Consider the following 15200-nt stretch of genomic DNA (forward strand, 5'->3'; position numbering starts at 1 on the left):
CAGGACCTAGATTAAGGTCCAGTGCTAAAGGAACCGAACGACAAGGATGGGATTAGCAGTCCATCGCCTTAACCACTCGGCCTCCCCGCCCCCTTGCTGACTGAGAGAGGCCATGCTGCGGACCTTTTCAGCTGCTGCTGTGCTTTCAGCAGGCTGTTTTGAGCACAGAGGGAATAGTGAATGAGCCGTCTTTTACACACCTCTAATCTGTTCCGTAGAAACACGGTGCAGCAACCCGTGCCAGGAGACTGTTTGTGCGGCAGTTTAAAGCTTGCTACCACCTTGTCGGTTCACATCCACGTAGGTGCCTGAAAAGGTCACGACCGTCGCCGGCATTCTTTCGCAGAGGCAATATTGTAGCCTGTGAGGTTTATCCGAGGCGCGATCATTGCTGGTTGAAAACTTTACCCAATACCCCGCCAGGATGACTTGAAATACAGTCAGCTTTGGCAATTTTTGCTAGCCTCTCTGGAGGCTTAGAGTATTGTTGAGAAAAAGTAGTCTTGTTTCGTTTAGGTTTTGCTTCTCGTTGAAAAGGTGTCTGCTGATGATTGAGCGCCAAAGCCAGAAGGCTTGTTGTTTTGTAAATATGTCCTCAAGACGGGTATCATTAAACTGCAGCGCAATTACAGCTCACCGTTACCCATCGTAAACAGGTTGGGCCTGTCTGGTCCGGTGGGCTCTCAGTGGCGCTAAAGCTTCCAGTGCATGTCGAGCACAATGTATTAGCCTTCCACCGCCTTAACCGCTGGACCACCTCGTCATCTTGCGTGGTTTCTTTGTTTAACACTCCTGAATCATGTGCATGTGGATGCCTTCTTCGTCTTTTGTTTCAGCCGCCGAGGGCCTGTTTTCCACTGAGGCCCTGCGTCAAACTCCCTATGAGACACAATCGAACGTTAGTAGTAACCTCCGATTACGGCCGAATGTGGATTCTGCTCGGACGACGGGGCACCGGTACATCCTTTGTAGCTTTGGCTTGTTAGCCAAACGCTACAGCAGTTTGCCATTTCCCATCAAATCATCCTTGATTTCCTTAAGAAAGGTGCCCCAAATTGGTGGAAAATCACATCTCAACCATACGCTGTCCAAAGCATTGACCCGCCTTCACGCGGCAAAACAGAACGTGTTGTTGGCCCGCACTGCTGGGTCAAACTGCGCTTCCCAAAAATAGATTGGGTCAAAACCGACAGAAGAAAACTCTAAGCCTGCTCTAAGCCCTACCCACGGGGAGGGCTCGACAGTCTCGCACAACGCGAGAGCCTCCGTTTCGCCTGTGTAATTTGGGGCCCGATGAAAACTGGGTCCGACCCGGTGAAGAAGCCCACGACCAGCCCGGCTAGCTCAGTCGGTAGAGCATGAGACTCTTAATCTCAGGGTCGTGGGTTCGAGCCCCACGTTGGGCGGCTCTGTTGACTCTCTTTCTTCCCAAAAGGGTGGCGGGCTCCAGCGTGCCCATTCGCCGCGCAGGCTGAGTGGATTTTGCGAGCTCCGGAAACATCTTTCAAAACAGATGTCGCTGTTAGTGCGAGCGATTTTAATCCCTATCACTAACCCTAACCCTTGCTTTTACACCGGTGATCCGGCGGCAGCAAGCAACAGCGGCTGTCTCTGTGGCGCAATCGGTTAGCGCGTTCGGCTGTTAACCGAAAGGTTGGTGGTTCGAGCCCACCCAGGGACGTGTGAAATGCCGGAGTTTTGCACGCGCGTCAGGTGTCCACTAACGCCTATGCCATTCTTAGGGTTGCGAGGCACAGCTTTCTCAGGGCGTTTATCTTGTGCACCTTCAATAAGCTGGCTTGTTTTAAAAGAATTCAGCGGCGGGTGTTTGGTGAACATTTTCACCAGCTCGAGTAGTTTGCTGTGGCATGTGGATGCCTTCTTTACTGATGATCTGTCTCTGGGGCTCATCTAGTTGACATAGTTTCCGCTGACATTCGGCTGAAGGTGCTGATCCACTATCTGCTCTTGGTACGGACTGGAACCGGGGGACTGTAGTGACCATCAGATCGGAATACAGAATGGATCTGGTGGCTACGGTGACCTCAGAATAAGAAGAAACAGACTAATATTAATGTAGATGCAAAAGTTCCATGTTGCCACAAAGTCAATACCCAATACCCCACCGGGATGACTTGAAAATACAGTCAGCATCGGCAATTTTTGCCAGTCTCTCTGGAGGCTTGTTGAGAAAGATAGTCTTGCTTCGTTTTGTTTCCTTTTATTGGCGTGGCTGGTTGTTGGTCCTCGTCAAAGAGGTGTCCACCGATCATAGCGTGCCGGAGCCAGAAGACTTGTTGTTTTGTCAATATGTTCTCAAGACTTTGCGGCAGTTATCAATAAACTACAGCACAGTCACAGCTCGCCGCTACCCATCGTAAACAGGTTGGGCCTGTCTGTTCCGGTGGGCTCTCAGTGGTGCTAAAGCATCAAATGAAGAGGATGGGATTCGAACCCACACAAACCAAGGCGTGCCGAGCACAACGGACTAGCCTTGCATCGCCTTAACCACTCGACCACCTTTCGTTTTGCGCGGTCCTTTTGTTTAACACTCCCGATTCAGACCACCAGCTCATTAGTAGAGCGCTCGGTGAACTGAACTGAGTGTGTCAGATAGGGAAGACACACAAAAATTGCAGAGTGGGGTCCCCAGGACCGAGGATCACTGCTAAATGTACCGAACGACGAGGATGGGATTCGAACCCACGCGTGCAGAGCACAATGGATTAGCAGTCCATCGCCTTAACCACGCGGCCACCTCGTCATATTACGTGGCGTCTTTTATTTAGCACTCCCGATTCAGATCATCAGCTCATTAGTAGAGAACTCAAAGAACTGAACTGAGTGTGTTAGATAAGGAGGACACACAAAAAGTTCAGCATGGGGTCCCCAGGACCTAGATTAAGGTCCAGTGCTAAAGGAACCGAACGACAAGGATGGGATTAGCAGTCCATCGCCTTAACCACTCGGCCTCCCCGCCCCCTTGCTGACTGAGAGAGGCCATGCTGCGGACCTTTTCAGCTGCTGCTGTGCTTTCAGCAGGCTGTTTTGAGCACAGAGGGAATAGTGAATGAGCCGTCTTTTACACACCTCTAATCTGTTCCGTAGAAACACGTTGCAGCAACCCGTGCCAGGAGACTGTTTGTGCGGCAGTTTAAAGCTTGCTACCACCTTGTCGGTTCACATCCACGTAGGTGCCTGAAAAGGTCACGACCGTCGCCGGCATTCTTTCGCAGAGGCAATATTGTAGCCTGTGAGGTTTATCCGAGGCGCGATCATTGCTGGTTGAAAACTTTACCCAATACCCCGCCATGATGACTTGAAATACAGTCAGCTTTGGCAATTTTTGCTAGCCTCTCTGGAGGCTTAGAGTATTGTTGAGAAAAAGTAGTCTTGTTTCGTTTAGGTTTTGCTTCTCGTTGAAAAGGTGTCTGCTGATGATTGAGCGCCAGAGCCAGAAGGCTTGTTGTTTTGTAAATATGTCCTCAAGACGGGTATCATTAAACTGCAGCGCAATTACAGCTCACCGTTACCCATCGTAAACAGGTTGGGCCTGTCTGGTCCGGTGGGCTCTCAGTGGCGCTAAAGCTTCCAGTGCATGTCGAGCACAATGTATTAGCCTTCCACCGCCTTAACCGCTGGACCACCTCGTCATCTTGCGTGGTTTCGTTGTTTAACACTCCTGAATCATGTGCATGTGGATGCCTTGTTCGTCTTTTGTTTCAGCCGCCGAGGGCCTGTTTTCCACTGAGGCCCTGCGTCAAACTCCCTATGAGACACAATCGAACGTTAGTAGTAACCTCCGATTACGGCCGAATGTGGATTCTGCTCGGACGACGGGGCACCGGTACATCCTTTGTAGCTTTGGCTTGTTAGCCAAACGCTACAGCAGTTTGCCATTTCCCATCAAATCATCCTTGATTTCCTTAAGAAAGGTGCCCCAAATTGGTGGAAAATCACATCTCAACCATACGCTGTCCAAAGCATTGACCCGCCTTCACGCGGCAAAACAGAACGTGTTGTTGGCCCGCACTGCTGGGTCAAACTGCGCTTCCCAAAAATAGATTGGGTCAAAACCGACAGAAGAAAACTCTAAGCCTGCTCTAAGCCCTACCCACGGGGAGGGCTCGACAGTCTCGCACAACGCGAGAGCCTCCGTTTCGCCTGTGTAATTTGGGGGCCGATGAAAACTGGGTCCGACCCGGTGAAGAAGCCCACGACCAGCCCGGCTAGCTCAGTCGGTAGAGCATGAGACTCTTAATCTCAGGGTCGTGGGTTCGAGCCCCACGTTGGGCGGCTCTGTTGACTCTCTTTCTTCCCAAAAGGGTGGCGGGCTCCAGCGTGCCCATTCGCCGCGCAGGCTGAGTGGATTTTGCGAGCTCCGGAAACATCTTTCAAAACAGATGTCGCTGTTAGTGCGAGCGATTTTAATCCCTATCACTAACCCTAACCCTTGCTTTTACACCGGTGATCCGGCGGCAGCAAGAAACAGCGGCTGTCTCTGTGGCGCAATCGGTTAGCGCGTTCGGCTGTTAACCGAAAGGTTGGTGGTTCGAGCCCACCCAGGGACGTGTGAAATGCCGGAGTTTTGCACGCGCGTCAGGTGTCCACTAACGCCTATGCCATTCTTAGGGTTGCGAGGCACAGCTTTCTCAGGGCGTTTATCTTGTGCACCTTCAATAAGCTGGCTTGTTTTAAAAGAATTCAGCGGCGGGTGTTTGGTGAACATTTTCACCAGCTCGAGTAGTTTGCTGTGGCATGTGGATGCCTTCTTTACTGATGATCTGTCTCTGGGGCTCATCTAGTTGACATAGTTTCCGCTGACATTCGGCTGAAGGTGCTGATCCACTATCTGCTCTTGGTACGGACTGGAACCGGGGGACTGTAGTGACCATCAGATCGGAATACAGAATGGATCTGGTGGCTACGGTGACCTCAGAATAAGAAGAAACAGACTAATATTAATGTAGATGCAAAAGTTCCATGTTGCCACAAAGTCAATACCCAATACCCCACCGGGATGACTTGAAAATACAGTCAGCATCGGCAATTTTTGCCAGTCTCTCTGGAGGCTTGTTGAGAAAGATAGTCTTGCTTCGTTTTGTTTCCTTTTATTGGCGTGGCTGGTTGTTGGTCCTCGTCAAAGAGGTGTCCACCGATCATAGCGTGCCGGAGCCAGAAGACTTGTTGTTTTGTCAATATGTTCTCAAGACTTTGCGGCAGTTATCAATAAACTACAGCACAGTCACAGCTCGCCGCTACCCATCGTAAACAGGTTGGGCCTGCCTGTTCCGGTGGGCTCTCAGTGGTGCTAAAGCATCAAATGAAGAGGATGGGATTGGAACCCACACAAACCAAGGCGTGCCGAGCACAACGGACTAGCCTTGCATCGCCTTAACCACTCGACCACCTTTCGTTTTGCGCGGTCCTTTTGTTTAACACTCCCGATTCAGACCACCAGCTCATTAGTAGAGCGCTCGGTGAACTGAACTGAGTGTGTCAGATAGGGAAGACACACAAAAATTGCAGAGTGGGGTCCCCAGGACCGAGGATCACTGCTAAATGTACCGAACGACGAGGATGGGATTCGAACCCACGCGTGCAGAGCACAATGGATTAGCAGTCCATCGCCTTAACCACTCGGCCACCTCGTCATATTACGTGGCGTCTTTTATTTAGCACTCCCGATTCAGATCATCAGCTCATTAGTAGAGAACTCAAAGAACTGAACTGAGTGTGTTAGATAAGGAGGACACACAAAAAGTTCAGCATGGGGTCCCCAGGACCTAGATTAAGGTCCAGTGCTAAAGGAACCGAACGACAAGGATGGGATTAGCAGTCCATCGCCTTAACCACTCGGCCTCCCCGCCCCCTTGCTGACTGAGAGAGGCCATGCTGCGGACCTTTTCAGCTGCTGCTGTGCTTTCAGCAGGCTGTTTTGAGCACAGAGGGAATAGTGAATGAGCCGTCTTTTACACACCTCTAATCTGTTCCGTAGAAACACGGTGCAGCAACCCGTGCCAGGAGACTGTTTGTGCGGCAGTTTAAAGCTTGCTACCACCTTGTCGGTTCACATCCACGTAGGTGCCTGAAAAGGTCACGACCGTCGCCGGCATTCTTTCGCAGAGGCAATATTGTAGCCTGTGAGGTTTATCCGAGGCGCGATCATTGCTGGTTGAAAACTTTACCCAATACCCCGCCAGGATGACTTGAAATACAGTCAGCTTTGGCAATTTTTGCTAGCCTCTCTGGAGGCTTAGAGTATTGTTGAGAAAAAGTAGTCTTGTTTCGTTTAGGTTTTGCTTCTCGTTGAAAAGGTGTCTGCTGATGATTGAGCGCCAGAGCCAGAAGGCTTGTTGTTTTGTAAATATGTCCTCAAGACGGGTATCATTAAACTGCAGCGCAATTACAGCTCACCGTTACCCATCGTAAACAGGTTGGGCCTGTCTGGTCCGGTGGGCTCTCAGTGGCGCTAAAGCTTCCAGTGCATGTCGAGCACAATGTATTAGCCTTCCACCGCCTTAACCGCTGGACCACCTCGTCATCTTGCGTGGTTTCTTTGTTTAACACTCCTGAATCATGTGCATGTGGATGCCTTCTTCGTCTTTTGTTTCAGCCGCCGAGGGCCTGTTTTCCACTGAGGCCCTGCGTCAAACTCCCTATGAGACACAATCGAACGTTAGTAGTAACCTCCGATTACGGCCGAATGTGGATTCTGCTCGGACGACGGGGCACCGGTACATCCTTTGTAGCTTTGGCTTGTTAGCCAAACGCTACAGCAGTTTGCCATTTCCCATCAAATCATCCTTGATTTCCTTAAGAAAGGTGCCCCAAATTGGTGGAAAATCACATCTCAACCATACGCTGTCCAAAGCATTGACCCGCCTTCACGCGGCAAAACAGAACGTGTTGTTGGCCCGCACTGCTGGGTCAAACTGCGCTTCCCAAAAATAGATTGGGTCAAAACCGACAGAAGAAAACTCTAAGCCTGCTCTAAGCCCTACCCACGGGGAGGGCTCGACAGTCTCGCACAACGCGAGAGCCTCCGTTTCGCCTGTGTAATTTGGGGGCCGATGAAAACTGGGTCCGACCCGGTGAAGAAGCCCACGACCAGCCCGGCTAGCTCAGTCGGTAGAGCATGAGACTCTTAATCTCAGGGTCGTGGGTTCGAGCCCCACGTTGGGCGGCTCTGTTGACTCTCTTTCTTCCCAAAAGGGTGGCGGGCTCCAGCGTGCACATTCGCCGCGCAGGCTGAGTGGATTTTGCGAGCTCCGGAAACATCTTTCAAAACAGATGTCGCTGTTAGTGCGAGCGATTTTAATCCCTATCACTAACCCTAACCCTTGCTTTTACACCGGTGATCCGGCGGCAGCAAGCAACAGCGGCTGTCTCTGTGGCGCAATCGGTTAGCGCGTTCGGCTGTTAACCGAAAGGTTGGTGGTTCGAGCCCACCCAGGGACGTGTGAAATGCCGGAGTTTTGCACGCGCGTCAGGTGTCCACTAACGCCTATGCCATTCTTAGGGTTGCGAGGCACAGCTTTCTCAGGGCGTTTATCTTGTGCACCTTCAATAAGCTGGCTTGTTTTAAAAGAATTCAGCGGCGGGTGTTTGGTGAACATTTTCACCAGCTCGAGTAGTTTGCTGTGGCATGTGGATGCCTTCTTTACTGATGATCTGTCTCTGGGGCTCATCTAGTTGACATAGTTTCCGCTGACATTCGGCTGAAGGTGCTGATCCACTATCTGCTCTTGGTACGGACTGGAACCGGGGGACTGTAGTGACCATCAGATCGGAATACAGAATGGATCTGGTGGCTACGGTGACCTCAGAATAAGAAGAAACAGACTAATATTAATGTAGATGCAAAAGTTCCATGTTGCCACAAAGTCAATACCCAATACCCCACCGGGATGACTTGAAAATACAGTCAGCATCGGCAATTTTTGCCAGTCTCTCTGGAGGCTTGTTGAGAAAGATAGTCTTGCTTCGTTTTGTTTCCTTTTATTGGCGTGGCTGGTTGTTGGTCCTCGTCAAAGAGGTGTCCACCGATCATAGCGTGCCGGAGCCAGAAGACTTGTTGTTTTGTCAATATGTTCTCAAGACTTTGCGGCAGTTATCAATAAACTACAGCACAGTCACAGCTCGCCGCTACCCATCGTAAACAGGTTGGGCCTGTCTGTTCCGGTGGGCTCTCAGTGGTGCTAAAGCATCAAATGAAGAGGATGGGATTGGAACCCACACAAACCAAGGCGTGCCGAGCACAACGGACTAGCCTTGCATCGCCTTAACCACTCGACCACCTTTCGTTTTGCGCGGTCCTTTTGTTTAACACTCCCGATTCAGACCACCAGCTCATTAGTAGAGCGCTCGGTGAACTGAACTGAGTGTGTCAGATAGGGAAGACACACAAAAATTGCAGAGTGGGGTCCCCAGGACCGAGGATCACTGCTAAATGTACCGAACGACGAGGATGGGATTCGAACCCACGCGTGCAGAGCACAATGGATTAGCAGTCCATCGCCTTAACCACTCGGCCACCTCGTCATATTACGTGGCGTCTTTTATTTAGCACTCCCGATTCAGATCATCAGCTCATTAGTAGAGAACTCAAAGAACTGAACTGAGTGTGTTAGATAAGGAGGACACACAAAAAGTTCAGCACGGGGTCCCCAGGACCTAGATTAAGGTCCAGTGCTAAAGGAACCGAACGACAAGGATGGGATTAGCAGTCCATCGCCTTAACCACTCGGCCTCCCCGCCCCCTTGCTGACTGAGAGAGGCCATGCTGCGGACCTTTTCAGCTGCTGCTGTGCTTTCAGCAGGCTGTTTTGAGCACAGAGGGAATAGTGAATGAGCCGTCTTTTACACACCTCTAATCTGTTCCGTAGAAACACGGTGCAGCAACCCGTGCCAGGAGACTGTTTGTGCGGCAGTTTAAAGCTTGCTACCACCTTGTCGGTTCACATCCACGTAGGTGCCTGAAAAGGTCACGACCGTCGCCGGCATTCTTTCGCAGAGGCAATATTGTAGCCTGTGAGGTTTATCCGAGGCGCGATCATTGCTGGTTGAAAACTTTACCCAATACCCCGCCAGGATGACTTGAAATACAGTCAGCTTTGGCAATTTTTGCTAGCCTCTCTGGAGGCTTAGAGTATTGTTGAGAAAAAGTAGTCTTGTTTCGTTTAGGTTTTGCTTCTCGTTGAAAAGGTGTCTGCTGATGATTGAGCGCCAAAGCCAGAAGGCTTGTTGTTTTGTAAATATGTCCTCAAGACGGGTATCATTAAACTGCAGCGCAATTACAGCTCACCGTTACCCATCGTAAACAGGTTGGGCCTGTCTGGTCCGGTGGGCTCTCAGTGGCGCTAAAGCTTCCAGTGCATGTCGAGCACAATGTATTAGCCTTCCACCGCCTTAACCGCTGGACCACCTCGTCATCTTGCGTGGTTTCTTTGTTTAACACTCCTGAATCATGTGCATGTGGATGCCTTCTTCGTCTTTTGTTTCAGCCGCCGAGGGCCTGTTTTCCACTGAGGCCCTGCGTCAAACTCCCTATGAGACACAATCGAACGTTAGTAGTAACCTCCGATTACGGCCGAATGTGGATTCTGCTCGGACGACGGGGCACCGGTACATCCTTTGTAGCTTTGGCTTGTTAGCCAAACGCTACAGCAGTTTGCCATTTCCCATCAAATCATCCTTGATTTCCTTAAGAAAGGTGCCCCAAATTGGTGGAAAATCACATCTCAACCATACGCTGTCCAAAGCATTGACCCGCCTTCACGCGGCAAAACAGAACGTGTTGTTGGCCCGCACTGCTGGGTCAAACTGCGCTTCCCAAAAATAGATTGGGTCAAAACCGACAGAAGAAAACTCTAAGCCTGCTCTAAGCCCTACCCACGGGGAGGGCTCGACAGTCTCGCACAACGCGAGAGCCTCCGTTTCGCCTGTGTAATTTGGGGCCCGATGAAAACTGGGTCCGACCCGGTGAAGAAGCCCACGACCAGCCCGGCTAGCTCAGTCGGTAGAGCATGAGACTCTTAATCTCAGGGTCGTGGGTTCGAGCCCCACGTTGGGCGGCTCTGTTGACTCTCTTTCTTCCCAAAAGGGTGGCGGGCTCCAGCGTGCCCATTCGCCGCGCAGGCTGAGTGGATTTTGCGAGCTCCGGAAACATCTTTCAAAACAGATGTCGCTGTTAGTGCGAGCGATTTTAATCCCTATCACTAACCCTAACCCTTGCTTTTACACCGGTGATCCGGCGGCAGCAAGCAACAGCGGCTGTCTCTGTGGCGCAATCGGTTAGCGCGTTCGGCTGTTAACCGAAAGGTTGGTGGTTCGAGCCCACCCAGGGACGTGTGAAATGCCGGAGTTTTGCACGCGCGTCAGGTGTCCACTAACGCCTATGCCATTCTTAGGGTTGCGAGGCACAGCTTTCTCAGGGCGTTTATCTTGTGCACCTTCAATAAGCTGGCTTGTTTTAAAAGAATTCAGCGGCGGGTGTTTGGTGAACATTTTCACCAGCTCGAGTAGTTTGCTGTGGCATGTGGATGCCTTCTTTACTGATGATCTGTCTCTGGGGCTCATCTAGTTGACATAGTTTCCGCTGACATTCGGCTGAAGGTGCTGATCCACTATCTGCTCTTGGTACGGACTGGAACCGGGGGACTGTAGTGACCATCAGATCGGAATACAGAATGGATCTGGTGGCTACGGTGACCTCAGAATAAGAAGAAACAGACTAATATTAATGTAGATGCAAAAGTTCCATGTTGCCACAAAGTCAATACCCAATACCCCACCGGGATGACTTGAAAATACAGTCAGCATCGGCAATTTTTGCCAGTCTCTCTGGAGGCTTGTTGAGAAAGATAGTCTTGCTTCGTTTTGTTTCCTTTTATTGGCGTGGCTGGTTGTTGGTCCTCGTCAAAGAGGTGTCCACCGATCATAGCGTGCCGGAGCCAGAAGACTTGTTGTTTTGTCAATATGTTCTCAAGACTTTGCGGCAGTTATCAATAAACTACAGCACAGTCACAGCTCGCCGCTACCCATCGTAAACAGGTTGGGCCTGTCTGTTCCGGTGGGCTCTCAGTGGTGCTAAAGCATCAAATGAAGAGGATGGGATTCGAACCCACACAAACCAAGGCGTGCCGAGCACAACGGACTAGCCTTGCATCGCCTTAACCACTCGACCACCTTTCGTTTTGCGCGGTCCTTTTGTTTAACACTCCCGATTCAGACCACCAGCTCATTAGTAGAGCGCTCGGTGAACTGAACTGAGTGTGTCAGATAGGGAAGACACACAAAAATTGCAGAGTGGGGTCCCCAGGACCGAGGATCACTGCTAAATGTACCGAACGACGAGGATGGGATTCGAACCCACGCGTGCAGAGCACAATGGATTAGCAGTCCATCGCCTTAACCACGCGGCCACCTCGTCATATTACGTGGCGTCTTTTATTTAGCACTCCCGATTCAGATCATCAGCTCATTAGTAGAGAACTCAAAGAACTGAACTGAGTGTGTTAGATAAGGAGGACACACAAAAAGTTCAGCATGGGGTCCCCAGGACCTAGATTAAGGTCCAGTGCTAAAGGAACCGAACGACAAGGATGGGATTAGCAGTCCATCGCCTTAACCACTCGGCCTCCCCGCCCCCTTGCTGACTGAGAGAGGCCATGCTGCGGACCTTTTCAGCTGCTGCTGTGCTTTCAGCAGGCTGTTTTGAGCACAGAGGGAATAGTGAATGAGCCGTCTTTTACACACCTCTAATCTGTTCCGTAGAAACACGTTGCAGCAACCCGTGCCAGGAGACTGTTTGTGCGGCAGTTTAAAGCTTGCTACCACCTTGTCGGTTCACATCCACGTAGGTGCCTGAAAAGGTCACGACCGTCGCCGGCATTCTTTCGCAGAGGCAATATTGTAGCCTGTGAGGTTTATCCGAGGCGCGATCATTGCTGGTTGAAAACTTTACCCAATACCCCGCCATGATGACTTGAAATACAGTCAGCTTTGGCAATTTTTGCTAGCCTCTCTGGAGGCTTAGAGTATTGTTGAGAAAAAGTAGTCTTGTTTCGTTTAGGTTTTGCTTCTCGTTGAAAAGGTGTCTGCTGATGATTGAGCGCCAGAGCCAGAAGGCTTGTTGTTTTGTAAATATGTCCTCAAGACGGGTATCATTAAACTGCAGCGCAATTACAGCTCACCGTTACCCATCGTAAACAGGTTGGGCCTGTCTGGTCCGGTGGGCTCTCAGTGGCGCTAAAGCTTCCAGTGCATGTCGAGCACAATGTATTAGCCTTCCACCGCCTTAACCGCTGGACCACCTCGTCATCTTGCGTGGTTTCGTTGTTTAACACTCCTGAATCATGTGCATGTGGATGCCTTGTTCGTCTTTTGTTTCAGCCGCCGAGGGCCTGTTTTCCACTGAGGCCCTGCGTCAAACTCCCTATGAGACACAATCGAACGTTAGTAGTAACCTCCGATTACGGCCGAATGTGGATTCTGCTCGGACGACGGGGCACCGGTACATCCTTTGTAGCTTTGGCTTGTTAGCCAAACGCTACAGCAGTTTGCCATTTCCCATCAAATCATCCTTGATTTCCTTAAGAAAGGTGCCCCAAATTGGTGGAAAATCACATCTCAACCATACGCTGTCCAAAGCATTGACCCGCCTTCACGCGGCAAAACAGAACGTGTTGTTGGCCCGCACTGCTGGGTCAAACTGCGCTTCCCAAAAATAGATTGGGTCAAAACCGACAGAAGAAAACTCTAAGCCTGCTCTAAGCCCTACCCACGGGGAGGGCTCGACAGTCTCGCACAACGCGAGAGCCTCCGTTTCGCCTGTGTAATTTGGGGGCCGATGAAAACTGGGTCCGACCCGGTGAAGAAGCCCACGACCAGCCCGGCTAGCTCAGTCGGTAGAGCATGAGACTCTTAATCTCAGGGTCGTGGGTTCGAGCCCCACGTTGGGCGGCTCTGTTGACTCTCTTTCTTCCCAAAAGGGTGGCGGGCTCCAGCGTGCCCATTCGCCGCGCAGGCTGAGTGGATTTTGCGAGCTCCGGAAACATCTTTCAAAACAGATGTCGCTGTTAGTGCGAGCGATTTTAATCCCTATCACTAACCCTAACCCTTGCTTTTACACCGGTGATCCGGCGGCAGCAAGAAACAGCGGCTGTCTCTGTGGCGCAATCGGTTAGCGCGTTCGGCTGTTAACCGAAAGGTTGGTGGTTCGAGCCCACCCAGGGACGTGTGAAATGCCGGAGTTTTGCACGCGCGTCAGGTGTCCACTAACGCCTATGCCATTCTTAGGGTTGCGAGGCACAGCTTTCTCAGGGCGTTTATCTTGTGCACCTTCAATAAGCTGGCTTGTTTTAAAAGAATTCAGCGGCGGGTGTTTGGTGAACATTTTCACCAGCTCGAGTAGTTTGCTGTGGCATGTGGATGCCTTCTTTACTGATGATCTGTCTCTGGGGCTCATCTAGTTGACATAGTTTCCGCTGACATTCGGCTGAAGGTGCTGATCCACTATCTGCTCTTGGTACGGACTGGAACCGGGGGACTGTAGTGACCATCAGATCGGAATACAGAATGGATCTGGTGGCTACGGTGACCTCAGAATAAGAAGAAACAGACTAATATTAATGTAGATGCAAAAGTTCCATGTTGCCACAAAGTCAATACCCAATACCCCACCGGGATGACTTGAAAATACAGTCAGCATCGGCAATTTTTGCCAGTCTCTCTGGAGGCTTGTTGAGAAAGATAGTCTTGCTTCGTTTTGTTTCCTTTTATTGGCGTGGCTGGTTGTTGGTCCTCGTCAAAGAGGTGTCCACCGATCATAGCGTGCCGGAGCCAGAAGACTTGTTGTTTTGTCAATATGTTCTCAAGACTTTGCGGCAGTTATCAATAAACTACAGCACAGTCACAGCTCGCCGCTACCCATCGTAAACAGGTTGGGCCTGCCTGTTCCGGTGGGCTCTCAGTGGTGCTAAAGCATCAAATGAAGAGGATGGGATTGGAACCCACACAAACCAAGGCGTGCCGAGCACAACGGACTAGCCTTGCATCGCCTTAACCACTCGACCACCTTTCGTTTTGCGCGGTCCTTTTGTTTAACACTCCCGATTCAGACCACCAGCTCATTAGTAGAGCGCTCGGTGAACTGAACTGAGTGTGTCAGATAGGGAAGACACACAAAAATTGCAGAGTGGGGTCCCCAGGACCGAGGATCACTGCTAAATGTACCGAACGACGAGGATGGGATTCGAACCCACGCGTGCAGAGCACAATGGATTAGCAGTCCATCGCCTTAACCACTCGGCCACCTCGTCATATTACGTGGCGTCTTTTATTTAGCACTCCCGATTCAGATCATCAGCTCATTAGTAGAGAACTCAAAGAACTGAACTGAGTGTGTTAGATAAGGAGGACACACAAAAAGTTCAGCATGGGGTCCCCAGGACCTAGATTAAGGTCCAGTGCTAAAGGAACCGAACGACAAGGATGGGATTAGCAGTCCATCGCCTTAACCACTCGGCCTCCCCGCCCCCTTGCTGACTGAGAGAGGCCATGCTGCGGACCTTTTCAGCTGCTGCTGTGCTTTCAGCAGGCTGTTTTGAGCACAGAGGGAATAGTGAATGAGCCGTCTTTTACACACCTCTAATCTGTTCCGTAGAAACACGGTGCAGCAACCCGTGCCAGGAGACTGTTTGTGCGGCAGTTTAAAGCTTGCTACCACCTTGTCGGTTCACATCCACGTAGGTGCCTGAAAAGGTCACGACCGTCGCCGGCATTCTTTCGCAGAGGCAATATTGTAGCCTGTGAGGTTTATCCGAGGCGCGATCATTGCTGGTTGAAAACTTTACCCAATACCCCGCCAGGATGACTTGAAATACAGTCAGCTTTGGCAATTTTTGCTAGCCTCTCTGGAGGCTTAGAGTATTGTTGAGAAAAAGTAGTCTTGTTTCGTTTAGGTTTTGCTTCTCGTTGAAAAGGTGTCTGCTGATGATTGAGCGCCAGAGCCAGAAGGCTTGTTGTTTTGTAAATATGTCCTCAAGACGGGTATCATTAAACTGCAGCGCAATTACAGCTCACCGTTACCCATCGTAAACAGGTTGGGCCTGTCTGGTCCGGTGGGCTCTCAGTGGCGCTAAAGCTTCCAGTGCATGTCGAGCACAATGTATTAGCCTTCCACCGCCTTAACCGCT

The 15200-nt window shown here is 50.8% G+C and overlaps 19 non-coding genes across 19 annotated transcripts; 16 read left to right on the top strand and 3 right to left on the bottom strand.

Annotated features, from left to right (window-relative positions):
• Positions 1-334: 334 nt before the first annotated feature.
• Positions 335-475, top strand: LOC141283130 (U4 spliceosomal RNA). The gene has a single exon (XR_012338099.1). It is a non-coding gene; the product is annotated as a U4 spliceosomal RNA (small nuclear RNA).
• Positions 476-1333: 858 nt separating this feature from the next.
• On the top strand, positions 1334-1406 carry trnak-cuu (transfer RNA lysine (anticodon CUU)). The gene has a single exon. It is a non-coding gene; the product is annotated as a tRNA-Lys (tRNA).
• A 201-nt stretch (positions 1407-1607) lies between these two features.
• On the top strand, positions 1608-1681 carry trnan-guu (transfer RNA asparagine (anticodon GUU)). The gene has a single exon. It is a non-coding gene; the product is annotated as a tRNA-Asn (tRNA).
• Positions 1682-3224: 1543 nt separating this feature from the next.
• Positions 3225-3365, top strand: LOC141283461 (U4 spliceosomal RNA). Its single transcript, XR_012338155.1, has one exon. It is a non-coding gene; the product is annotated as a U4 spliceosomal RNA (small nuclear RNA).
• An 858-nt stretch (positions 3366-4223) lies between these two features.
• Positions 4224-4296, top strand: trnak-cuu (transfer RNA lysine (anticodon CUU)). Its single transcript has one exon. It is a non-coding gene; the product is annotated as a tRNA-Lys (tRNA).
• Positions 4297-4497: 201 nt separating this feature from the next.
• trnan-guu (transfer RNA asparagine (anticodon GUU)) lies at positions 4498-4571 on the top strand. The gene has a single exon. It is a non-coding gene; the product is annotated as a tRNA-Asn (tRNA).
• Positions 4572-5572: 1001 nt separating this feature from the next.
• On the bottom strand, positions 5573-5654 carry trnas-gcu (transfer RNA serine (anticodon GCU)). The gene has a single exon. It is a non-coding gene; the product is annotated as a tRNA-Ser (tRNA).
• A 460-nt stretch (positions 5655-6114) lies between these two features.
• Positions 6115-6255, top strand: LOC141283136 (U4 spliceosomal RNA). Its single transcript, XR_012338101.1, has one exon. It is a non-coding gene; the product is annotated as a U4 spliceosomal RNA (small nuclear RNA).
• Positions 6256-7113: 858 nt separating this feature from the next.
• Positions 7114-7186, top strand: trnak-cuu (transfer RNA lysine (anticodon CUU)). Its single transcript has one exon. It is a non-coding gene; the product is annotated as a tRNA-Lys (tRNA).
• Positions 7187-7387: 201 nt separating this feature from the next.
• Positions 7388-7461, top strand: trnan-guu (transfer RNA asparagine (anticodon GUU)). The gene has a single exon. It is a non-coding gene; the product is annotated as a tRNA-Asn (tRNA).
• Positions 7462-8462: 1001 nt separating this feature from the next.
• On the bottom strand, positions 8463-8544 carry trnas-gcu (transfer RNA serine (anticodon GCU)). The gene has a single exon. It is a non-coding gene; the product is annotated as a tRNA-Ser (tRNA).
• A 460-nt stretch (positions 8545-9004) lies between these two features.
• On the top strand, positions 9005-9145 carry LOC141283143 (U4 spliceosomal RNA). Its single transcript, XR_012338104.1, has one exon. It is a non-coding gene; the product is annotated as a U4 spliceosomal RNA (small nuclear RNA).
• An 858-nt stretch (positions 9146-10003) lies between these two features.
• trnak-cuu (transfer RNA lysine (anticodon CUU)) lies at positions 10004-10076 on the top strand. The gene has a single exon. It is a non-coding gene; the product is annotated as a tRNA-Lys (tRNA).
• Positions 10077-10277: 201 nt separating this feature from the next.
• Positions 10278-10351, top strand: trnan-guu (transfer RNA asparagine (anticodon GUU)). Its single transcript has one exon. It is a non-coding gene; the product is annotated as a tRNA-Asn (tRNA).
• A 1543-nt stretch (positions 10352-11894) lies between these two features.
• On the top strand, positions 11895-12035 carry LOC141283468 (U4 spliceosomal RNA). Its single transcript, XR_012338156.1, has one exon. It is a non-coding gene; the product is annotated as a U4 spliceosomal RNA (small nuclear RNA).
• An 858-nt stretch (positions 12036-12893) lies between these two features.
• On the top strand, positions 12894-12966 carry trnak-cuu (transfer RNA lysine (anticodon CUU)). The gene has a single exon. It is a non-coding gene; the product is annotated as a tRNA-Lys (tRNA).
• Positions 12967-13167: 201 nt separating this feature from the next.
• On the top strand, positions 13168-13241 carry trnan-guu (transfer RNA asparagine (anticodon GUU)). Its single transcript has one exon. It is a non-coding gene; the product is annotated as a tRNA-Asn (tRNA).
• Positions 13242-14242: 1001 nt separating this feature from the next.
• Positions 14243-14324, bottom strand: trnas-gcu (transfer RNA serine (anticodon GCU)). Its single transcript has one exon. It is a non-coding gene; the product is annotated as a tRNA-Ser (tRNA).
• Positions 14325-14784: 460 nt separating this feature from the next.
• On the top strand, positions 14785-14925 carry LOC141283149 (U4 spliceosomal RNA). The gene has a single exon (XR_012338105.1). It is a non-coding gene; the product is annotated as a U4 spliceosomal RNA (small nuclear RNA).
• The last annotated feature ends 275 nt before the right edge of the window (positions 14926-15200 follow it).

This window comes from Garra rufa, chromosome 1 (assembly GCF_049309525.1).
Source record: "Garra rufa chromosome 1, GarRuf1.0, whole genome shotgun sequence".
NCBI lineage: Eukaryota > Metazoa > Chordata > Actinopteri > Cypriniformes > Cyprinidae > Garra > Garra rufa.